Here is a 26,167-nt window from a genome sequence, read left to right on the forward strand (position 1 = left end):
GTTCTGGTGCGGAGATATAAGGCTTTGTTTACTCTGTTGCTAGGGTACTGTATTTGGTTGCTAGGGAAAAAATTGGCATCCCATAATGATTACACTCCGAGTCACGAGTCAAACGGTCCAACCCCCGTGTCTCTACGATGTTCTGATGCGGAGATATAAGGCTTTGTTTACTCTGTTGCTAGGGTACTGTATTTGGTTGCTAGGGAAAAAATTGGCATCCCATAATGATTACACTCTGAGTCACTAGTCAAACGGTCCAACCCCCGTGTCTCTACGATGTTCTGGTGCGGAGATATAAGGCTTTGTTTACTCTGTTGCTAAGGTACTGTATTTGGTTGCTAGGGAAAAAAATGGCATCCCATAATGATTACACTCTGAGTCATGAGTAAAACGGTCCAACCCCCGTGTCTCTACGATGTTCTGGTGCGGAGATATAAGGCTTTGTTTACTCTGTTGCTAGGGTACTGTATTTGGTTGCTAGGGAAAAAATTGGCATCCCATAATGATTACACTCCGAGTCACAAGTCAAAAGGTCCAACCCCCGTGTCTCTACGATGTTCTGGTGCGGAGATATAAGGCTTTGTTTACTCTGTTGCTAGGGTACTGTATTTGGTTGCTAGGGAAAAAATTGGCATCCCATAATGATTACACTCCGAGTCACAAGTCAAAAGGTCCAACCCCCGTGTCTCTACGATGTTCTGGTGCGGAGATATAAGGCTTTGTTTACTCTGTTGCTAGGGTACTGTATTTGGTTGCTAGGGAAAAAATTGGCATCCCATAATGATTACACTCTGAGTCATGAGTAAAACGGTCCAACCCCCGTGTCTCTACGACATTGTAAAGCGAAGATATCCCATCTGGAACTTTTTTATTCCCTTATATGGGCATGTTTCCTGCCCCATTATAAGTCAATGGGCATTTTCGGGTGCCTCTTACACCCCAGGGGTACAGCTTACACCCCTATGTGATGTATGTTCTTACAGAGTCTATCACCCTCTTCAAATGTTGTAACCTACATGTTTCTACAAAATCCTCAAGCGGAGCTATGACCCGTCAAAGTTCGGCCCAATGTTAAGTCAATGGGATTTTTCGGGTGGTTTTTCGCCCCCCTTTCGAAAATCCTTCACCCGATCGCTTATAAAAGTCATAGCACACCTCTCCTTAATAATCCGGTCGATTTGAGCCCTCTTTCATGGGACTGTGGCAAACCGTGCGGGACGAGTTACGCGCCGAAAAAGTGTGCAGACATAAGAATAATAAGATATAATAAGTATGAGCAATAATAATAGTGATGCTTTGCATAAATGCAAGCACCACTAATAACTAGATAGGTACATTTCCTGAAGAAAATGTGAAGTGGTGCTTGCCGTGGCAAAATTCTCGGGACAATATATGATTATACTCCAACCCAAAAGTAAAACGTTCCAACCCACTATCCACTAGTGATTACACTCAGAGTCACAAGTCAAACGGTCCAACCCCCGTGTCTCTACGATGTTCTGATGCGGAGATATAAGGGTTTGTTTACACTGTTGCTAGGGTACTGTATTTGGTTGCTAGGGAAAAAATTGGCATCCACTAGTGATTACATGCCGAGTCACGAGTAAAACGGTCCAACCCCCGTGTCTCTACGATGTTCTGATGCAGAGATATAAGGCTTTGTTTACACTGTTGCTAGGGTACTGTATTTGGTTGCTAGGGAAAAAAATTGGCATCCACTAGTGATTACATGCCGAGTCACGAGTAAAACGGTCCAACCCCCGTGTCTCTACGATGTTCTGATGCTGAGTTATAAGGCTTTGTTTACACTGTTGCTAGGGTACTGCATTTGGTTGCTAGGGAAAAAATTGGCATCCACTAGTGATTACATGCCGAGTCACGGGTAAAACGGTCCAACCCCCGTGTCTCTACGATGTTCTGATGCGGAGATATAAGGCTTTGTTTACACTGTTGCTAGGGTACTGTATTTGGTTGCTAGGGAAAAAATTGGTATCCACTGGTGATTACACTCTAAGTCACAAGTCAAACGGTCCAACCCCCGTGTCTCTACGATGTTCTGATGCGGAGATATAAGGCTTTGTTTACTCTGTTGCTAGGGTACTGTATTTGGTTGCTAGGGAAAAAAATGGCATCCCATAATGATTACACTCTGAGTCACGAGTCAAACGGTCCAACCCCCGTGTCTCTACGATGTTCTGATGCGGAGATATAAGGCTTTGTTTACTCTGTTGCTAGGGTACTGTATTTGGTTGCTAGGGAAAAAATTGGCATCCCATAATGATTACACTCTGAGTCACGAGTCAAACGGTCCAACCCCCGTGTCTCTACGATGTTCTGATGCGGAGATATAAGGCTTTGTTTACTCTGTTGCTAGGGTACTGTATTTGGTTGCTAGGGAAAAAATTGGCATCCCATAATGATTACACTCTGAGTCACGAGTCAAACGGTCCAACCCCCGTGTCTCTACGATGTTCTGATGCGGAGATATAAGGTTTTGTTTACTCTGTTGCTAGGGTACTGTATTTGGTTGCTAGGGAAAAAATTGGCATCCCATAATGATTACACTCCGAGTCACGAGTCAAACGGTCCAACCCCCGTGTCTCTACGATGTTCTGATGCGGAGATATAAGGCTTTGTTTACTCTGTTGCTAGGGTACTGTATTTGGTTGCTAGGGAAAAAATTGGCATCCCATAATGATTACACTCTGAGTCACTAGTCAAACGGTCCAACCCCCGTGTCTCTACGATGTTCTGGTGCGGAGATATAAGGCTTTGTTTACTCTGTTGCTAAGGTACTGTATTTGGTTGCTAGGGAAAAAAATGGCATCCCATAATGATTACACTCTGAGTCATGAGTAAAACGGTCCAACCCCCGTGTCTCTACGATGTTCTGGTGCGGAGATATAAGGCTTTGTTTACTCTGTTGCTAGGGTACTGTATTTGGTTGCTAGGGAAAAAATTGGCATCCCATAATGATTACACTCCGAGTCACAAGTCAAAAGGTCCAACCCCCGTGTCTCTACGATGTTCTGGTGCGGAGATATAAGGCTTTGTTTACTCTGTTGCTAGGGTACTGTATTTGGTTGCTAGGGAAAAAATTGGCATCCCATAATGATTACACTCCGAGTCACAAGTCAAAAGGTCCAACCCCCGTGTCTCTACGATGTTCTGGTGCGGAGATATAAGGCTTTGTTTACTCTGTTGCTAGGGTACTGTATTTGGTTGCTAGGGAAAAAATTGGCATCCCATAATGATTACACTCCGAGTCACAAGTCAAAAGGTCCAACCCCCGTGTCTCTACGATGTTCTGGTGCGGAGATATAAGGCTTTGTTTACTCTGTTGCTAGGGTACTGTATTTGGTTGCTAGGGAAAAAATTGGCATCCCATAATGATTACACTCCGAGTCACGAGTCAAACGGTCCAACCCCCGTGTCTCTACGATGTTCTGATGCGGAGATATAAGGCTTTGTTTACTCTGTTGCTAGGGTACTGTATTTGGTTGCTAGGGAAAAAATTGGCATCCCATAATGATTACACTCTGAGTCACTAGTCAAACGGTCCAACCCCCGTGTCTCTACGATGTTCTGGTGCGGAGATATAAGGCTTTGTTTACTCTGTTGCTAAGGTACTGTATTTGGTTGCTAGGGAAAAAAATGGCATCCCATAATGATTACACTCTGAGTCATGAGTAAAACGGTCCAACCCCCGTGTCTCTACGATGTTCTGGTGCGGAGATATAAGGCTTTGTTTACTCTGTTGCTAGGGTACTGTATTTGGTTGCTAGGGAAAAAATTGGCATCCCATAATGATTACACTCCGAGTCACAAGTCAAAAGGTCCAACCCCCGTGTCTCTACGATGTTCTGGTGCGGAGATATAAGGCTTTGTTTACTCTGTTGCTAGGGTACTGTATTTGGTTGCTAGGGAAAAAATTGGCATCCCATAATGATTACACTCCGAGTCACAAGTCAAAAGGTCCAACCCCCGTGTCTCTACGATGTTCTGGTGCGGAGATATAAGGCTTTGTTTACTCTGTTGCTAGGGTACTGTATTTGGTTGCTAGGGAAAAAATTGGCATCCCATAATGATTACACTCTGAGTCATGAGTAAAACGGTCCAACCCCCGTGTCTCTACGACATTGTAAAGCGAAGATATCCCATCTGGAACTTTTTTATTCCCTTATATGGGCATGTTTCCTGCCCCATTATAAGTCAATGGGCATTTTCGGGTGCCTCTTACACCCCAGGGGTACAGCTTACACCCCTATGTGATGTATGTTCTTACAGAGTCTATCACCCTCTTCAAATGTTGTAACCTACATGTTTCTACAAAATCCTCAAGCGGAGCTATGACCCGTCAAAGTTCGGCCCAATGTTAAGTCAATGGGATTTTTCGGGTGGTTTTTCGCCCCCCTTTCGAAAATCCTTCACCCGATCGCTTATAAAAGTCATAGCACACCTCTCCTTAATAATCCGGTCGATTTGAGCCCTCTTTCATGGGACTGTGGCAAACCGTGCGGGACGAGTTACGCGCCGAAAAAGTGTGCAGACATAAGAATAATAAGATACTAGATAGGTACATTTCCTGAAGAAAATGTGAAGTGGTGCTTGCCGTGGCAAAATTCTCGGGACAATATATGATTATACTCCAACCCAAAAGTAAAACGTTCCAACCCACTATCCACTAGTGATTACACTCAGAGTCACAAGTCAAACGGTCCAACCCCCGTGTCTCTACGATGTTCTGATGCGGAGATATAAGGGTTTGTTTACACTGTTGCTAGGGTACTGTATTTGGTTGCTAGGGAAAAAATTGGCATCCACTAGTGATTACATGCCGAGTCACGAGTAAAACGGTCCAACCCCCGTGTCTCTACGATGTTCTGATGCAGAGATATAAGGCTTTGTTTACACTGTTGCTAGGGTACTGTATTTGGTTGCTAGGGAAAAAAATTGGCATCCACTAGTGATTACATGCCGAGTCACGAGTAAAACGGTCCAACCCCCGTGTCTCTACGATGTTCTGATGCTGAGTTATAAGGCTTTGTTTACACTGTTGCTAGGGTACTGCATTTGGTTGCTAGGGAAAAAATTGGCATCCACTAGTGATTACATGCCGAGTCACGGGTAAAACGGTCCAACCCCCGTGTCTCTACGATGTTCTGATGCGGAGATATAAGGCTTTGTTTACACTGTTGCTAGGGTACTGTATTTGGTTGCTAGGGAAAAAATTGGTATCCACTGGTGATTACACTCTAAGTCACAAGTCAAACGGTCCAACCCCCGTGTCTCTACGATGTTCTGATGCGGAGATATAAGGCTTTGTTTACTCTGTTGCTAGGGTACTGTATTTGGTTGCTAGGGAAAAAAATGGCATCCCATAATGATTACACTCTGAGTCACGAGTCAAACGGTCCAACCCCCGTGTCTCTACGATGTTCTGATGCGGAGATATAAGGCTTTGTTTACTCTGTTGCTAGGGTACTGTATTTGGTTGCTAGGGAAAAAATTGGCATCCCATAATGATTACACTCTGAGTCACGAGTCAAACGGTCCAACCCCCGTGTCTCTACGATGTTCTGATGCGGAGATATAAGGCTTTGTTTACTCTGTTGCTAGGGTACTGTATTTGGTTGCTAGGGAAAAAATTGGCATCCCATAATGATTACACTCTGAGTCACGAGTCAAACGGTCCAACCCCCGTGTCTCTACGATGTTCTGATGCGGAGATATAAGGTTTTGTTTACTCTGTTGCTAGGGTACTGTATTTGGTTGCTAGGGAAAAAATTGGCATCCCATAATGATTACACTCCGAGTCACGAGTCAAACGGTCCAACCCCCGTGTCTCTACGATGTTCTGATGCGGAGATATAAGGCTTTGTTTACTCTGTTGCTAGGGTACTGTATTTGGTTGCTAGGGAAAAAATTGGCATCCCATAATGATTACACTCTGAGTCACTAGTCAAACGGTCCAACCCCCGTGTCTCTACGATGTTCTGGTGCGGAGATATAAGGCTTTGTTTACTCTGTTGCTAAGGTACTGTATTTGGTTGCTAGGGAAAAAAATGGCATCCCATAATGATTACACTCTGAGTCATGAGTAAAACGGTCCAACCCCCGTGTCTCTACGATGTTCTGGTGCGGAGATATAAGGCTTTGTTTACTCTGTTGCTAGGGTACTGTATTTGGTTGCTAGGGAAAAAATTGGCATCCCATAATGATTACACTCCGAGTCACAAGTCAAAAGGTCCAACCCCCGTGTCTCTACGATGTTCTGGTGCGGAGATATAAGGCTTTGTTTACTCTGTTGCTAGGGTACTGTATTTGGTTGCTAGGGAAAAAATTGGCATCCCATAATGATTACACTCCGAGTCACAAGTCAAAAGGTCCAACCCCCGTGTCTCTACGATGTTCTGGTGCGGAGATATAAGGCTTTGTTTACTCTGTTGCTAGGGTACTGTATTTGGTTGCTAGGGAAAAAATTGGCATCCCATAATGATTACACTCCGAGTCACAAGTCAAAAGGTCCAACCCCCGTGTCTCTACGATGTTCTGGTGCGGAGATATAAGGCTTTGTTTACTCTGTTGCTAGGGTACTGTATTTGGTTGCTAGGGAAAAAATTGGCATCCCATAATGATTACACTCCGAGTCACGAGTCAAACGGTCCAACCCCCGTGTCTCTACGATGTTCTGATGCGGAGATATAAGGCTTTGTTTACTCTGTTGCTAGGGTACTGTATTTGGTTGCTAGGGAAAAAATTGGCATCCCATAATGATTACACTCTGAGTCACTAGTCAAACGGTCCAACCCCCGTGTCTCTACGATGTTCTGGTGCGGAGATATAAGGCTTTGTTTACTCTGTTGCTAAGGTACTGTATTTGGTTGCTAGGGAAAAAAATGGCATCCCATAATGATTACACTCTGAGTCATGAGTAAAACGGTCCAACCCCCGTGTCTCTACGATGTTCTGGTGCGGAGATATAAGGCTTTGTTTACTCTGTTGCTAGGGTACTGTATTTGGTTGCTAGGGAAAAAATTGGCATCCCATAATGATTACACTCCGAGTCACAAGTCAAAAGGTCCAACCCCCGTGTCTCTACGATGTTCTGGTGCGGAGATATAAGGCTTTGTTTACTCTGTTGCTAGGGTACTGTATTTGGTTGCTAGGGAAAAAATTGGCATCCCATAATGATTACACTCCGAGTCACAAGTCAAAAGGTCCAACCCCCGTGTCTCTACGATGTTCTGGTGCGGAGATATAAGGCTTTGTTTACTCTGTTGCTAGGGTACTGTATTTGGTTGCTAGGGAAAAAATTGGCATCCCATAATGATTACACTCTGAGTCATGAGTAAAACGGTCCAACCCCCGTGTCTCTACGACATTGTAAAGCGAAGATATCCCATCTGGAACTTTTTTATTCCCTTATATGGGCATGTTTCCTGCCCCATTATAAGTCAATGGGCATTTTCGGGTGCCTCTTACACCCCAGGGGTACAGCTTACACCCCTATGTGATGTATGTTCTTACAGAGTCTATCACCCTCTTCAAATGTTGTAACCTACATGTTTCTACAAAATCCTCAAGCGGAGCTATGACCCGTCAAAGTTCGGCCCAATGTTAAGTCAATGGGATTTTTCGGGTGGTTTTTCGCCCCCCTTTCGAAAATCCTTCACCCGATCGCTTATAAAAGTCATAGCACACCTCTCCTTAATAATCCGGTCGATTTGAGCCCTCTTTCATGGGACTGTGGCAAACCGTGCGGGACGAGTTACGCGCCGAAAAAGTGTGCAGACATAAGAATAATAAGATATAACTAGATATTAAAGTTTGAAGACAAACTTTATGTTGGCTTGAAAAAGCGTAGCCTGAACGTTTAAAACGGTTTGACAGAAGTTTAGTTTAGTAGGCAGTCTGGCAGTTAGTATGTTTAAGTATAAAGGTAGCATGATTAGCATGAAGCTAGCATGATGCTAGCATAATTAGCATGAAGCTACCATGATGTTAGCATGATTAGTATGAAGTTAGCATGATGCTAGCATGATTAGCATGAAGCTAGCATGATGTTAGCATGATTAGCATGAAGTTAGCATGATGTTAGCATGATTAGCATGAATCTAACATGATGGTAGCATGATTAGCATGAAGCTAGCATGATGCTAACATGATTAGCATGAAGCTAGCATGATGCTAGCATGATTAGCATGAAGCTAGCATGATGTTAGCATGATTAGCATGAAGCTAGCATGATGCTAGCATGATTAGCATGAAGCTAGCATGATGCTAGCATGATTAGCATGAAGCTAGCATAATGTTAGCATGATTAGCATGAAGTTAGCATGATGTTAGCATGATTAGCATGAAGCTAGCATGATGTTAGCATGATTAGCATGAAGCTAGCATGATTAGCATGAATCTAACATGATGGTAGCATGATTAACATGAAGCTAGCATGATGCTAACATGATTAGCATGAAGCTAGCATGATGTTAGCATGATTAGCATTGAAGCTAGCATGATGCTAGCATGATGCTAGCATGATTAGCATAAAGCTAGCATGATGCTAGCATGATTAGCATGAAGCTAGCATGATGCTAGCATGATTAGCATGAAGCTAGCATGATGCTAGCATGATTAGCATGAAGCTAGCATGATGCTAGCATGATTAGCATGAAGCTAGCATGATGCTAGCATGATTAGCATGAAGCTAGCATGATGCTAGCATGATTAGCATGAAGCTAGCATGATGCTAGCATGATTAGCATGAAGCTAGCATGATGCTAGCATGATTAGCATGAAGCTAGCATGATGCTAGCATGTTTAGCATGAAGTTAGCATGATGCTAGCATGATTAGCATGAAGCTAGCATGATGCTAGCATGATTAGCATGAAGCTAGCATGATGGTAACATGATTAGCATGAAGCTAGCGCATGATTAGCATGAAACTAGGATGATTTAGTATGAAGCTAGCATGATGCTAGCATGATTAGCATGAAGCTAGCATGATGCTAGCATGATTAGCATGAAGCTAGCATGATTTAGCATGATTTAGCATGAAGTTAGAAAGATTTATTATGCAATTAGCATAAAGCTAGCATGAAACTAGCATGAAGCTAGTATGACTTAGCATGGAGCTAGCATGAAGCTAACATGACCCAAAGACCCAACCCCCATGTCTCTATGATGTTCAGATCCAGAGATATAAGGCTTCGTTTATTATGTTGCTAGGGTGCTCATATTTGGTTGCTAGGGGCGTGGCTTAATACATCAATAAGAATCCTAAGAGACTGATTGGATTCCTGAGTAAAATGAGCCCACCCCTATGTCTCTATGACACTCTGGTGCAAAGATATCCATCTGGGCTTTTTATAATGGTAGTCTATGGGAGATGTTGCTAGGGTACCCAAAATTGTTGCTAGGGGCGTGGCTTAATAGCTTTGGGGTGACCCTAAGAGACTGATTGGATGCCTGAGTATAATGAGCCCACCCCCATGTCTCTACGACATTCTAAAGTGAAGATATTCCATCTGGGACGCTTTTATTCCCTTTTATGGGCATGTTTCCTACCCCATTATAAGTCAATGGGAAATTTTGGGGGCCTCTTACACCCCAGGGGTACAGCTTACACCCCATTGTTAGGTATGTTCTTACACAGCCTGTCAGCCACCTTAAATGTGGTAAGCCACAAGTTTCTACAAGTTTCTCACTCGCAGCTATGACCCATCAAAGTTTGTCTCAATGTTAAGTCAATGGAAATTTTGGGGTGTTCGAGCCCCCCGTTTAGGAATTCGGAAGGTCCCATCAGTTAGAAAAGATATAGCACACTAAGTCAGACCAGTCTGAAGGTCTGTGGAAAATTTGGTGCATGTAGCTTGAAAGCCCTAGGACGAGTTAGTGTTTATAATTTTGGGGGGATAAGAAAGAATAATAATAATAATAAGTTTAAAAGCAATAACAATATGTTGGCTTTTTCAAGCCAACATAACTAGATAGGTACATTTCCTGAAGAAAATGTGAAGTGGTGCTTGCCGTGGCAAAATTCTCGGGACAATATATGATTATACTCCAACCCAAAAGTAAAACGTTCCAACCCACTATCCACTAGTGATTACACTCAGAGTCACAAGTCAAACGGTCCAACCCCCGTGTCTCTACGATGTTCTGATGCGGAGATATAAGGGTTTGTTTACACTGTTGCTAGGGTACTGTATTTGGTTGCTAGGGAAAAAATTGGCATCCACTAGTGATTACATGCCGAGTCACGAGTAAAACGGTCCAACCCCCGTGTCTCTACGATGTTCTGATGCAGAGATATAAGGCTTTGTTTACACTGTTGCTAGGGTACTGTATTTGGTTGCTAGGGAAAAAAATTGGCATCCACTAGTGATTACATGCCGAGTCACGAGTAAAACGGTCCAACCCCCGTGTCTCTACGATGTTCTGATGCTGAGTTATAAGGCTTTGTTTACACTGTTGCTAGGGTACTGCATTTGGTTGCTAGGGAAAAAATTGGCATCCACTAGTGATTACATGCCGAGTCACGGGTAAAACGGTCCAACCCCCGTGTCTCTACGATGTTCTGATGCGGAGATATAAGGCTTTGTTTACACTGTTGCTAGGGTACTGTATTTGGTTGCTAGGGAAAAAATTGGTATCCACTGGTGATTACACTCTAAGTCACAAGTCAAACGGTCCAACCCCCGTGTCTCTACGATGTTCTGATGCGGAGATATAAGGGTTTGTTTACACTGTTGCTAGGGTACTGTATTTGGTTGCTAGGGAAAAAATTGGCATCCACTAGTGATTACATGCCGAGTCACGAGTAAAACGGTCCAACCCCCGTGTCTCTACGATGTTCTGATGCTGAGTTATAAGGCTTTGTTTACACTGTTGCTAGGGTACTGTATTTGGTTGCTAGGGAAAAAATTGGCATCCACTAGTGATTACATGCCGATTCACGGGTAAAACGGTCCAACCCCCGTGTCTCTACGATGTTCTGATGCGGAGATATAAGGCTTTGTTTACACTGTTGCTAGGGTACTGTATTTGGTTGCTAGGGAAAAAATTGGCATCCACTAGTGATTACACTCTGATTCACGAGTCAAACGGTCCAACCCCCGTGTCTCTACGATGTTCTGATGCGGAGATATAAGGCTTTGTTTACTCTGTTGCTAGGGTACTGTATTTGGTTGCTAGGGAAAAAAATGGCATCCCATAATGATTACACTCTGAGTCACGAGTCAAACGGTCCAACCCCCGTGTCTCTACGATGTTCTGATGCGGAGATATAAGGCTTTGTTTACTCTGTTGCTAGGGTACTGTATTTGGTTGCTAGGGAAAAAATTGGCAACCCATAATGATTACACTCTGAGTCACGAGTCAAACGGTCCAACCCCCGTGTCTCTACGATGTTCTGATGCGGAGATATAAGGCTTTGTTTACTCTGTTGCTAGGGTACTGTATTTGGTTGCTAGGGAAAAAATTGGCATCCCATAATGATTACACTCTGAGTCACGAGTCAAACGGTCCAACCCCCGTGTCTCTACGATGTTCTGATGCGGAGATATAAGGTTTTGTTTACTCTGTTGCTAGGGTACTGTATTTGGTTGCTAGGGAAAAAATTGGCATCCCATAATGATTACACTCCGAGTCACGAGTCAAACGGTCCAACCCCCGTGTCTCTACGATGTTCTGATGCGGAGATATAAGGCTTTGTTTACTCTGTTGCTAGGGTACTGTATTTGGTTGCTAGGGAAAAAATTGGCATCCCATAATGATTACACTCTGAGTCACTAGTCAAACGGTCCAACCCCCGTGTCTCTACGATGTTCTGGTGCGGAGATATAAGGCTTTGTTTACTCTGTTGCTAAGGTACTGTATTTGGTTGCTAGGGAAAAAAATGGCATCCCATAATGATTACACTCTGAGTCATGAGTAAAACGGTCCAACCCCCGTGTCTCTACGATGTTCTGGTGCGGAGATATAAGGCTTTGTTTACTCTGTTGCTAGGGTACTGTATTTGGTTGCTAGGGAAAAAATTGGCATCCCATAATGATTACACTCCGAGTCACAAGTCAAAAGGTCCAACCCCCGTGTCTCTACGATGTTCTGGTGCGGAGATATAAGGCTTTGTTTACTCTGTTGCTAGGGTACTGTATTTGGTTGCTAGGGAAAAAATTGGCATCCCATAATGATTACACTCCGAGTCACAAGTCAAAAGGTCCAACCCCCGTGTCTCTACGATGTTCTGGTGCGGAGATATAAGGCTTTGTTTACTCTGTTGCTAGGGTACTGTATTTGGTTGCTAGGGAAAAAATTGGCATCCCATAATGATTACACTCCGAGTCACAAGTCAAAAGGTCCAACCCCCGTGTCTCTACGATGTTCTGGTGCGGAGATATAAGGCTTTGTTTACTCTGTTGCTAGGGTACTGTATTTGGTTGCTAGGGAAAAAATTGGCATCCCATAATGATTACACTCCGAGTCACGAGTCAAACGGTCCAACCCCCGTGTCTCTACGATGTTCTGATGCGGAGATATAAGGCTTTGTTTACTCTGTTGCTAGGGTACTGTATTTGGTTGCTAGGGAAAAAATTGGCATCCCATAATGATTACACTCTGAGTCACTAGTCAAACGGTCCAACCCCCGTGTCTCTACGATGTTCTGGTGCGGAGATATAAGGCTTTGTTTACTCTGTTGCTAAGGTACTGTATTTGGTTGCTAGGGAAAAAAATGGCATCCCATAATGATTACACTCTGAGTCATGAGTAAAACGGTCCAACCCCCGTGTCTCTACGATGTTCTGGTGCGGAGATATAAGGCTTTGTTTACTCTGTTGCTAGGGTACTGTATTTGGTTGCTAGGGAAAAAATTGGCATCCCATAATGATTACACTCCGAGTCACAAGTCAAAAGGTCCAACCCCCGTGTCTCTACGATGTTCTGGTGCGGAGATATAAGGCTTTGTTTACTCTGTTGCTAGGGTACTGTATTTGGTTGCTAGGGAAAAAATTGGCATCCCATAATGATTACACTCCGAGTCACAAGTCAAAAGGTCCAACCCCCGTGTCTCTACGATGTTCTGGTGCGGAGATATAAGGCTTTGTTTACTCTGTTGCTAGGGTACTGTATTTGGTTGCTAGGGAAAAAATTGGCATCCCATAATGATTACACTCTGAGTCATGAGTAAAACGGTCCAACCCCCGTGTCTCTACGACATTGTAAAGCGAAGATATCCCATCTGGAACTTTTTTATTCCCTTATATGGGCATGTTTCCTGCCCCATTATAAGTCAATGGGCATTTTCGGGTGCCTCTTACACCCCAGGGGTACAGCTTACACCCCTATGTGATGTATGTTCTTACAGAGTCTATCACCCTCTTCAAATGTTGTAACCTACATGTTTCTACAAAATCCTCAAGCGGAGCTATGACCCGTCAAAGTTCGGCCCAATGTTAAGTCAATGGGATTTTTCGGGTGGTTTTTCGCCCCCCTTTCGAAAATCCTTCACCCGATCGCTTATAAAAGTCATAGCACACCTCTCCTTAATAATCCGGTGGATTTGAGCCCTCTTTCATGGGACTGTGGCAAACCGTGCGGGACGAGTTACGCGCCGAAAAAGTGTGCAGACATAAGAATAATAAGATATAACTAGATAGAAAAGTTTGAAGACAAACTTTATGTTGGCTTGACAAAGCCTAGCCTGAACGTTTAAAACAGATTGAGAGAAATTTAAATCAAGTTTAGTTTAGTATTATAACTTTCCGTTAACATAACATAACCAAAAGTTACCATGTTAGCATGTTTAGCACTAAGTTAGCATGATGCTAACATGAATTAGCATGAAGCTAGCATGATGCTAACATGAATTAGCATGAAACTAGCATGATGCTAACATGAATTAGCATGAAGCTAACATGAATTAGCATGAAGCTAACATGATGCTAACATGAATTAGCATGAAGCTAGCATGATGCTAACATGAATTAACATGAAACTAGCATGATGCTAACATGAATTAACATGAAACTAGCATGATGCTAACATGAATTAGCATGAAGCTAACATGAATTAGCATGAAGCTAACATGATGCTAACATGAATTAGCATGAAGCTAGCATGATGCTAACATGAATTAGCATGAAGCTAGCATGATGCTAACATGAATTAGCATGAAGCTAACATGATGCTAACATGAATTAGCATGAAGCTAGCATGATGCTAACATGAATTAGCATGAAGCTAGCATGATGCTAACATGAATTAGCATGAAGCTAGCATGATGTTAACATGAATTAGCATGAAGCTAGCATGATGCTAACATGAATTAGCATGAAGCTAGCATGATGCTAACATGAATAAGCATGAAGATAGCATGATGCTAACATGAATAAGCATGAAGCTAGCATGATGCTAACATGAATAAGCATGAAGCTAGCATGATGCTAACATGAATTAGCATGAAGCTAGCATGATGCTAACATGAATTAGCATGAAGCTAGCATGATGCTAACATGAATTAGCATGAAGCTAGCATGATGCTAACATGAATTAGCATGAAGCTAGCATGATGCTAGCATGATTAGCAGGAAGCTAGCATGATGCTAGCATGATTAGCACGAAGCTAACATGAATTAGCATGAAGCTAGCACGACGCTAACATGAATTAGCATGAAGCTAGCACGACGGTAACATGAATTAGCATGAAGCTAGCACGACGGTAACATGAATTAGCATGAAGCTAGCACAATGCTAACATGAATTAGCATGAAGCTAGCACGATGCTAACATGAATTAGCATGAAGCTAGCACGATGCTAACATGAATTAGCATGAAGCTAGCACGATGCTAACATGAATTAGCATGAAGCTAGCACGATGCTAACATGAATTAGCATGAAGCTAGCACGATGCTAACATGAATTAGCATGAAGCTAGCACGATGCTAACATGAATTAGCATGAAGCTAGCACGATGCTAACATGAATTAGCATGAAGCTAGCACGATGCTAACATGAATTAGCATGAAGCTAGCACGAAGCTAACATGAATTAGCATGAAGCTAGCACGATGCTAACATGAATTAGCATGAAGCTAGCACGATGCTAACATGAATTAGCATGAAGCTAGCACGATGCTAACATGAATTAGCATGAAGCTAGCACGATGCTAACATGAATTAGCATGAAGCTAGCACGATGCTAACATGAATTAGCATGAAGCTAGCATGATTTATTATGAAATTAGCATAAAGCTAGCACGAAACTAGCATGAAGCTAATATGACTTAGCATGGAGCTAGCATAAGGCTAACATGACCAAAAGATCCAACCCCCATGTCTCTATGATTTTCGGATCCAGAGATATAAGGCTTTGTTTATTATGTTGCTAGGGTGCTCATATTTGGTTGCTAGGGGCGTGGCTTAATACCTCAGTAAGAATCCTCCGAGACTGATTGGATGCCTGAGTAAAATGAGCCCACCCCCATGTCTCTGTGACACTGTGCTGCAAAGATATCCATCTGGGCATTTTATAATGGCAGTCTATGGGATATGTTGCTAGGGTGCCCAAAAATGGTTGCTAGGGGCGTGGCTTAATAGCTATGGGCGATCCTGAGAGACTGATTGGATGCCTGAGTAAAATGAGTCCACCCCCATGTCTCTATGACACTGTAAAGCGAAGATATTCCATCTGGGACGCTTTTATTCCCTTATATGGGCATGTTTCCTGCCCCGTTATAAGTCAATGGGGAATTTTGGGGGCCTCTTACACCCAAGGGGTACAGCTTACACCCCAATGTGAGGTATGTTCTCACAGTGCCTGCCAGCCTCTTGAAAAGTGGTAACCCACAAGTTTCTACAAATTTCTCGCTTGCAGCTGTGACCCGTCAAAGTTCGTCGCAATGTTAAGTAAATGGGACTTTTCCGAAGTTTAATGTCCCGTTTTAGGAATTCTGTAAGTCGGATCCCGTCAAAAAGATATAGCACACTTCTTTAGACCAGTCAGAATGTCCGTGGAAAATTTCGTGGATGTAGCTTGAAAGCTGTCGGACGAGTTAGCCGCAGAAATTTTAGTCTCAGAAGAAGAAGAAGAATAATAATAACTAGATATTAAAGTTTGAGGACAAACTTTATGTTGGCTTGAAAAAGCGTAGCCTGAACATTTAAAATGGTTTGACAGAAGTTTATTTTAGTAGGCTATCTGGCTGTTAGCATGATTAGCATGAAGTTAGCATGATTAGCATGAAGCTAGCATGATTAGCATGAAGGTAGCATGATGTTAGCATGATCAGTATGAAGCTAGCATGAAGCTAACATGATTAGCATGAAGCTAACATGAAGCTAACATGATTACCATGAAGCTAGCATGATGCTAGCATGATTAGCATGAAGCTAGCATGAAGCTAACATGATTAGCATGAAGCTAGAATGAAGCTAACATTTATTCCGTTGCTAGGGTACTAAGTTTGGTTGCTAGGGAGAAAATTGGCATCCCATAATGATCAACCTTCAAGCCACAAGTAAAACGGTCCAACCCCCGTGTCTCTATGATGTTCTGAAGCGGAGATATAAGGCTTTGTTTATTCCGTTGCTAGGGTACTAAGTTTGGTTGCTAGGGAGAAAATTGGCATCCCATAATGATCAACCTTCAAGCCACAAGTAAAACGGTCCAACCCCCATGTCTCTATGATGTTCTGAAGCGGAGATATAAGGCTTTGTTTATTCCGTTGCTAGGGTACTAAGTTTGGTTGCTAGGGAGACAATTGGCATCCCATAATGATCAACCTTCAAGCCACAAGTAAAACGGTCCAACCCCCGTGTCTCTATGATGTTCTGAAGCGGAGATATAAGGCTTTGTTTATTCCGTTGCTAGGGTACTAAGTTTGGTTGCTAGGGAGAAAATTGGCATCCCATAATGATCAACCTTCAAGCCACAAGTAAAACGGTCAAACCCCCGTGTCTCTAAGATGTTCTGAAGCAGAGATAAAAGGCTTTGTTTATTCCGTTGCTAGGGTACTAAGTTTGGTTGCTAGGGAGAAAATTGGCATCCCATAATGATCAACCTTCAAGCCACAAGTAAAACAGTCCAACCCCCATGTCTCTATGATGTTCTGAAGCGGAGATATAAGGCTTTGTTTATTCCGTTGCTAGGGTACTAAGTTCGGTTGCTATGGAGAAAATTGGCATCCCATAATGATCAACCTTCAAGCCACAAGTAAAACGGTCCAACCCCCGTGTCTCTACAATGTTCTGATGCTGAGATATAAGGCTTTGTTTATTCCGTTGCTAGGGTACTAAGTTTGGTTGCTAGGGAGGAAATTGGCATCCCATAATAATCAACCTTCAAGCCACAAGTAAAACGGTCCAACCCCCGTGTCTCTAAGATGTTCTGAAGCGGAGAAATAAGGCTTTGTTTATTCCGTTGCTAGGGTACTAAGTTTGGTTGCTAGGGAAAAAATGGCATCCCATAATGATCAACCTTCAAGCCACAAGTAAAACGGTCCAACCCCCGTGTCTCTATGATGTTCTGAAGCGGAGATATAAGGCTTTGTTTATTCCGTTGCTAGGGTACTAAGTTTGGTTGCTAGGCAGAAAATTGGCATCCCATAATGATCAACCTTCAAGCCACAAGTAAAACGGTCAAACCCCTGTGTCTCTAAGATGTTCTGAAGCGGAGATAAAAGGCTTTGTTTATTCCGTTGCTAGGGTACTAAGTTTGGTTGCTAGGGAGAAAATTGGCATCCCATAATGATCAACCTTCAAGCCACAAGTAAAACGGTCCAAACCCCATGTCTCTATGATGTTCTGAAGCGGAGATATAAGGCTTTGTTTATTCCGTTGCTAGGGTACTAAGTTTGGTTGCTAGGGAGAAAATTGGCATCTCATAATGATCAACCTTCAAGCCACAAGTAAAACGGTCCAACCCCCGTGTCTCTATGATGTTCTGAAGCGGAGATATAAGGCTTTGTTTATTCCGTTGCTAGGGTACTAAGTTTGGTTGCTAGGGAGAAAATTGGCATCCCATAATGATCAACCTTCAAGCCACAAGTAAAACGGTCCAACCCCCGTGTCTCTATGATGTTCTGAAGCGGAGATATAAGGCTTTGTTTATTCCGTTGCTAGGGTACTAAGTTTGGTTGCTAGGGAGAAAATTGGCATCCCATAAAGATCAACCTTCAAGCCACAAGTAAAACGGTCCAACCCCCGTGTCTCTATGATGTTCTGAAGCGGAGATATAAGGCTTTGTTTATTCCGTTGCTAGGGTACTAAGTTTGGTTGCTAGGGAGAAAATTGGCATCCCATAATGATCAACCTTCAAGCCACAAGTAAAACGGTCAAACCCCCGTGTCTCTATGATGTTCTGAAGCGGAGATATAAGGCTTTGTTTATTCCGTTGCTAGGGTACTAAGTTTGGTTGCTAGGGAGAAAATTGGCATCCCATAATGATCAACCTTCAAGCCACAAGTAAAACGGTCCAACCCCCGTGTCTCTATGATGTTCTGAAGCGGAGATATAAGGCTTTGTTTATTCCGTTGCTAGGGTACTAAGTTTGGTTGCTAGGGAGAAAATTGGCATCCCATAATGATCAACCTTCAAGCCACAAGTAAAACGGTCCAACCCCCGTGTCTCTATGATGTTCTGAAGCGGAGATATAAGGCTTTGTTTATTCCGTTGCTAGGGTACTAAGTTTGGTTGCTAGGGAGAAAATTGGCATCCCATAATGATCAACCTTCAAGCCACAAGTAAAACGGTCCAACCCCCGTGTCTCTATGATGTTCTGAAGCGGAGATATAAGGCTTTGTTTATTCCGTTGCTAGGGTACTAAGTTTGGTTGCTAGGGAGAAAATTGGCATCCCATAATGATCAACCTTCAAGCCACAAGTAAAACGGTCCAACCCCCGTGTCTCTATGATGTTCTGAAGCGGAGATATAAGGCTTTGTTTATTCCGTTGCTAGGGTACTAAGTTTGGTTGCTAGGGAGAAAATTGGCATCCCATAATGATCAACCTTCAAGCCACAAGTAAAACGGTCCAACCCCCGTGTCTCTATGATGTTCTGAAGCGGAGATATAAGGCTTTGTTTATTCCGTTGCTAGGGTACTAAGTTTGGTTGCTAGGGAGAAAAATGGCATCCCATAATGATCAACCTTCAAGCCACAAGTAAAACGGTCCAACCCCCATGTCTCTACGACACTCTAAAGTAAAGATATTCCATCTGGGACGCTTTCATTCCCTTATATGGGCATGTTTCCTGCCCCATTATAAGTCAATGGGAAATTTTGGGGGCCTCTTACACCCCAGGGGTATAGCTTACACCCCATTGTGATGTATGTTCTTACAGAGCCTGTCAGCCTCCTTAAATGTGGTAAGCCACAAGTTTCTACAAGTTTCTTACTCACAGCTATGACCCGTCAAAGTTTGTCTCAATGTTAAGTCAATGGAAATTTTGGGGTGTTCGAGCCCCCCGTTTAGGAATTCGGAAGGTCCCATCAGTTAGAAAAGATATAGCACACTAAGTCAGAGCAGTCTGAAGGTCTGTGGAAAATTTGGTGCATGTAGCTTGAAAGCCCTAGGACGAGTTAGTGTCGGAAATTTAGTCTCAGAAGAAAGCGGAATAATAATAATAAAAATAAGTTTAATAGCAATAACAATATATTGGCTTTTTCAAAGCCAACATAATAAGTTTAAATACAATATCAGTATGTTGGCTTTCTCAAGCCAACATAATAAGTATGAGCAATAATAATAGTGATGCTTTGCATAAATGCAAGCACCACTAATAAGTATGAGCAATAATAATAGTGATGCTTTGCATAAATGCAAGCACCACTAATAATAAGTATGAGCAATAATAATAGTGATGCTTTGCATAAATGCAAGCACCACTAATAATATCTTTGAGGAATAGTAATAGTGATGCTTTGCATAAATGCAAGCACCACTAATAAGTATGAGCAATAATAATAGTGATGCCTTGCATAAATGCAAGCACCACTAATAAGTATGAGCAATAATAATAGTGATGCCTTGCATAAATGCAAGCACCACTAATAATATCCCTGAGCAATAGTAATAGTGATGCTTTGCATAAATGCAAGCACCACTAATAATAATAATAATAATAATAAGCTTAGATCGAAGAACAGTATGTTGGCTTTGTCAAGCCAACATAACTACACAGGAACAAATAATTAAGGCAATATTAACAATCTAGAAACTACTGTTAACGAACACGAAACTCTGATTAATTAACTGGTAAGTAATAGCACACAGATTAGCGTGGTAGTTCACTATTAACTAATCAATAACAACTATTTTTTTCATACTTTCCAGCGAACTACTGAGAAGTTTCATAATTCATGCAAAACTAAACAATAACTAATATAGGATAAATGACTATATTAACATGTTTACTACTGTAAACAAATAGACAAGACTCTTTACATTTTCAATAGATAATAGCAGACTTGTTCTCATTGAATCAGAGTAATTAAGAGACTACTGGAACATATAGATTCATCAACCATCAAAATGTCATACTGTGATTTTATTATTTAACCTACCTGTCAAAACATTTTATTAATACTGACTAAATATGAAAGAATGCATTTCTTGAATATGCTTAATATGTCTTTAAAATTGTCTCTGACAATTGATATTCCTTGCTCAGACTTGAATGATAAATCGAGTGTTTGATTGCTTTTCCTGGGGAAGTGTTTACCCGCGGGGGAGGGGCGACGCGGACGCACGCTGCTCAGACCATAGATATGTATAAAGGCTAGATGGCTCGTCCGCGCTGATGGCCAATTGAGTTGAACGTCCGCATTTTGGCGGCGATCTTAGGACAGGGCGCTCGCTCACTCGTAGCATTGAGTTTTAATGATGCAGGTACTTTTAAATGACCATAACTTGCTTAATTTTTTACCGATTTTCAAACGGATTGGTTTGTTATAAACGTCAAAGATGTACCTATGACACTGAATACGTATACTAAAAATAAATAAAAAATTCATGAAACATGTTAAAGCATCCAGAATTATAGCCACGTTAATAACGTTTGTAAAAAACCAAACCGTTTGTAAATCCGTCAAGAATTCAGCAAGTTACGAGCATTTTAGTTGGCGTATGTCACTCACCTTCCGTCCACAGCAGCAGGGAGCAGCACTATGGCAGCACTGACCTAAGATGGCCGCCAAGTGACGACACAGCTGACTCCGCCTTGAGCCATCTAGCCTTTATATACATATCTATGGCTCAGACTAGAATACAGAGAATCTGATGGTGAAGCAGCCGCAGTATCTCGTGTCTTCATTAATTAATATCTCCCCTCATCAGGTACAAAATGCGTGTTATTTTATTACGCAATCATTGGTTATGTGTTATACTTCTGAAAGATATAAATGTCATCATTAAATGTGTTCAAAAAGCTCTTGTTATCATATATTAAAAACTTTGCTCCCAGTTCAATCCATAGCCCATGCGTTTTCCATGCTGATCATTGGGACCACGCGGTGGGAGAAATTGTGTAAAATGCAGTGAATCTACCAATATAATTTGTATTTTGATAGATTATGCAATAATTACGAGTTATAAGTTGCAGTTGACTGTTTTGAAAGATGATACATTGTTTTTACGAGTTCAATAATTGTGTAAAATTAGTAAAAATGGGACATTCACTTTTGATATGTCCACATTTTCTGAGTCTGTTCACTGTAAATGACAATGAGAGTATGCTAATGAGCATGTTAATTGTTTATACCGTCTAGCATATGATATCATCATGATAAATGTGATATGTTTAACTTGGACAGTGTAAAGCTGAATGTAACGTTAAGTACATTTTTATCATTTGTGTTTTGATTTTATTTAAAGTGGTTTTCTGTCATTCAAGTTTAATGGCACACAAAATCAGAACATAATGTGATTAAACAATTTAAATAATTTTCAGACAATACAGAGACTCTGATGGTGAAGCAGCCGCTCCGCGTCTTGTGTCTTTATTAATTCATATCTCCCCTTATTAGGGAATTACTAGTGGGTTACCATGATCTTCACTTTAGAATACTGATCCAAAAAATTAGTAATTACTTTAGAAGGATGTATTAACACTTGAGTCATTACTAGTGGGTTACCATGATCTTCACTTTAGAATACTGATCCAAAAAATTTGTAATTACTTTAGAAGGATGTATTAACACTTGAGTCATTACTAGTGGGTTACCATGATCTTCACTTTAGAATACTGATCCAAAAAATTAGTAATTACTTTAGAAGGATGTATTAACACTTGAGTCATTACTAGTGGGTTACCATGATCTTCACTTTAGAATACTGATCCAAAAAATTTGTAATTACTTTAGAAGGATGTATTAACACTTGAGTCATTACTAGTGGGTTACCATGCTCTTCACTTTAGAATACTGATCCAAAAAATTAGTAATTACTTTAGAAGGATGTAGTAACACTTGAGTCATTACTAGTGGGTTACCGTTATTCAGATAGTAGTTAATGGAAAGCTAATCTTAAAGTGTAGAGTCCTCTAACCATTCACAGGCTATTCACATATGAGCTATAGGAGCCATACATAAAAACATATTTTTTGACAGGTAAGTTAGGTTAAATAATAAAATCTTAATGTGTGGCATTTAGATGGTTAATGAATCTATATGTTCCAGTAGTCTCTTAATGACTCTCTAGTGTGCAATTATCTATTGATAATGCAAACAGTCTTGTGTACCTGTATTTACAGTAGGAAACGTGTTAATATAGTGCTAGTCATTTATCCTATATTAGTTATTGTTTAATTTTGCATGAATTATGAAACTTTTCAGTAATTCTCTGGGAAGTATGAAAAAATAGTAGTTATTGATTAGTTAATAGTGAACTACCATGCTCATCTGTGGGCTATTACTTACTAGTTAATTAATAAGAGTTTTGTGTTAGTTAACAGTAGTTACTAGATTGTTAATATTGCATTACTCATTTGTTCCTGTGTAGTTATTTATTAACAATGGATCAGTATTCTAAAGTGTTACCAAATTATTTATATGGTATTTTGAGTTAAAACTTCACATATGTGCTCTGGGGACACCAAAGATTTATTTGACATCTTAAAAAAAGTCTTGTGCCATGGCCACTTTAAGTCTTGACCTTGTTTCCTTGTTAATTGTTATTTATTAGCCCACACTTGTCTACACACTTGTCTACCCTCATACCCTAGTTTAGTTCTCCCATATTTAATGCCCTTTGGTTTGCTCTCTCATCCTGGTTTGTTATGTATCTGTAGATTGTGTCTGCCTTGCAGTCTTGCCATGCCCTGCCATGTTTATATTTGGATGATTGTCATTGTTTGGGTGTTTTTTGTTATTATTAAACGTCTTTTTGGTTAAGGACTATCTGCAATTGGGTTCTGATCTGTCCCCGCACATAGAGTACATTTGCACAGTTTGTATAATATCAGAGTGTAGGCTATATTGTTAACACATCGACAAAGTGGCTGCTGGTAAGATTTATTGTCTTGTCGTCTTTAATAAATATGTATTTAGAAATAAACAGACAATATTGCTTGTAAATGTTTGATTAAAGGATTAAAGTCTTGCATGAAATGATAGTGAAAAAGGATGAATTGTAAGAAATACTCAGTTCTAATCATTAAAAGTCAAATGTGACAGTACCAAACGCACAATCATTATATGTCACGACTGGGAAACAGGAATCAGGACGCAAGTGCAGGGTTCACCATGAAATAACTGACATTTAATATAAAATGAACAGAAATAAAACACGAGGAGTAAAACCATAACACAGGAACACGCAGTACATGGAACACAGGAACAGACATGAACGTAATGACAATGACAATGATCCGGCGACAGGTGAGAAACAGACAGCAGTATAAATACACAACACTTAACAGGGAACAGGTGTGATGAATCAGTCCGTGAATGTCCAGGTGACGTAATCGGGGAGACAAACAAAACATGACACGGATCACCGTGACATGACCCCTCCCTCTAAGAGTGGCTACCAGACACTCACCTAAACAAAACAAACACAAAAGTCTGGTAGCGAGAGTCCAAGGGAGGGGTGGAGGGCTTGGGGACCCTGGCGAAGCCGGCAGCCGCCGGGATGAGACCAACAGGAACGGTAGGCCGGACTGCGCCAGGAGAACCGGAGCGATCGCTCCGAGGACCGAGGCAGACGAATTACCCCCCTCCTGGGAATCGCCGACGATCAGCTGCCCCCGGAAGTCATCTCCCATCCCCTCGCGGAAACGGAGACCCTCTCACGGTAGCCACCCCGGGGAAATGATCGGGCGTGGTCCGTTCCGGATCCCCCTGCGAGCAGGATGGTGGTTCTCCGAGGGACCGTCGACGACGACTCAACCGTTGGGGGACCGCCTGGGCCGATCCTCCTCCCGCATGCTCGCAGGAGCGAGCGATCGCTCACGGTGGTCCCCAAGAGACATCGGGGCTGATGGGGAATGAACCCCGATGTCACTACTCCCCCTCGACGAAACTCCTGGGGGAGCCGCCCTCCGTGAACCCGCTGCGTCCAGTCTGGCCGGATCATTCTGTCACGACTGGGAAACAGGAATCAGGACGCAAGTGCAGGGTTCACCATGAAATAACTGACATTTAATATAAAATGAACAGAAATAAAACACGAGGAGTAAAACCATAACACAGGAACACGCAGTACATGGAACACAGGAACAGACATGAACGTAATGACAATGACAATGATCCGGCGACAGGTGAGAAACAGACAGCAGTATAAATACACAACACTTAACAGGGAACAGGTGTGATGAATCAGTCCGTGAATGTCCAGGTGACGTAATCGGGGAGACAAACAAAACATGACACGGATCACCGTGACATTATATCTGCAGCAAAGTCAATGCTATTTTGTATAGTCCGACAGACAATAATAGCAGATTTGTCTTACCTTCTTTCACTTTACTTCACAAAGTTATTATCCACAGTTAATGGCGCTCTAAATGTGTCCGGGGCGGATATTCTTATAACTTTCAGCTGCGTTTAATCTCCACATAGCTTTTAAATACCCACACAAGCACCATGTGATCAAGGGGGTGGTCCTCCCATAGACAAACCTAATGTTTGAATTCTCATACAAGAATTCAGGAATTTTCTGATTGCTGGCTATTATCTTTATCAGGAAAATCCCCAAAAGCTGTGATGATGTTTAAAACAAAAGTGTCATTTATGTTGAGCTTTACTTATCATAGAATCCTTATAACATCCTTATATCCTTATATACAATGTAGACATCATTTTGCTGTGCCATTACAATTAAACACAACAGTAAATCAGAATTGAATAGCCTGAACAGCAAAAAATGATTTAGAAAATGTGCTTTTGCCAACCTTTATGGTTAGTGGTCTATCAAAATGCGCAATGAATACTCTACAAAAATTTAGGTTCTCTTATTTTGTTTTAAAAATAACCTTATTGGTTACCTTATCGAATACAGTGCTACTTTCCCTAAGCAAGACCCTAGTAATGTAGTTTTATCTTTTACTATGTATATAAATATTTACACATTTGTGTTGATGTCTTACAGCATGTAAAGTTAAACATTGCAAACAATTTAAACAATCGTAAAAATTTATAATGGCAGCTGTGGGCTCACATAAGGAAACACTGTCATGATCCTGCCAGACTATCACAGTAATTCATGTTGCAGGATCGTGGCAGTACCCAATAGGTGTGTTCGACTTCAAGCGGCGCTGCGCAGACCGATCAGCGGCTGACTTGAAGCAGTGCATTCCGGTTAGTAACTTTGTCCGACTTAAGCTGGCGCTGCAGGCACGTGACTGTGTCATGTGGTTTTTAAGTACCGCGAGAGCGATTTGAGATCAGATGCCTGAGTTAGCCAGCGCAGTTCGCGAAGAGGAGCTGCACGGGCTGTAATGACGACACAGCTGTTTCAAGATTGGTCGGATTCACCACATGACAACAATCACGTGTGTTTCGTGTGTTTTTCACGCCCTCAGTTCCACAAATGCTCACAAATCTGTACTTTTATAACAGTTAAAGCTCGTTTCATGTAGTCGCGATGTTATATTGTGTCATCTTCATCAAAATAAAATGGATAAAAAACGTAGACCCCACAACATTGGTATTTAAATAATACTGTATATGCT

General features: G+C 41.7%; 1 protein-coding gene across 1 annotated transcript in view; it reads right to left on the minus strand.

Moving 5' to 3' along the window:
* LOC135739008 (tumor necrosis factor alpha-induced protein 2-like) overlaps window positions 1-25,064 on the minus strand; it is a 93,991-nt gene extending 68,927 nt beyond the window's left edge. The window contains exon 1 of the mRNA XM_065257254.1: window positions 24,949-25,064. The gene's annotated coding sequence lies outside the window, so the exon portion shown is untranslated. The remainder of the gene's footprint in view (window positions 1-24,948) is intronic.
* Window positions 25,065-26,167: the final 1,103 nt, after the last annotated feature.

Source organism: Paramisgurnus dabryanus, chromosome 12 (assembly GCF_030506205.2).
Source record: "Paramisgurnus dabryanus chromosome 12, PD_genome_1.1, whole genome shotgun sequence".
In the NCBI taxonomy this organism is placed as follows: domain Eukaryota; kingdom Metazoa; phylum Chordata; class Actinopteri; order Cypriniformes; family Cobitidae; genus Paramisgurnus; species Paramisgurnus dabryanus.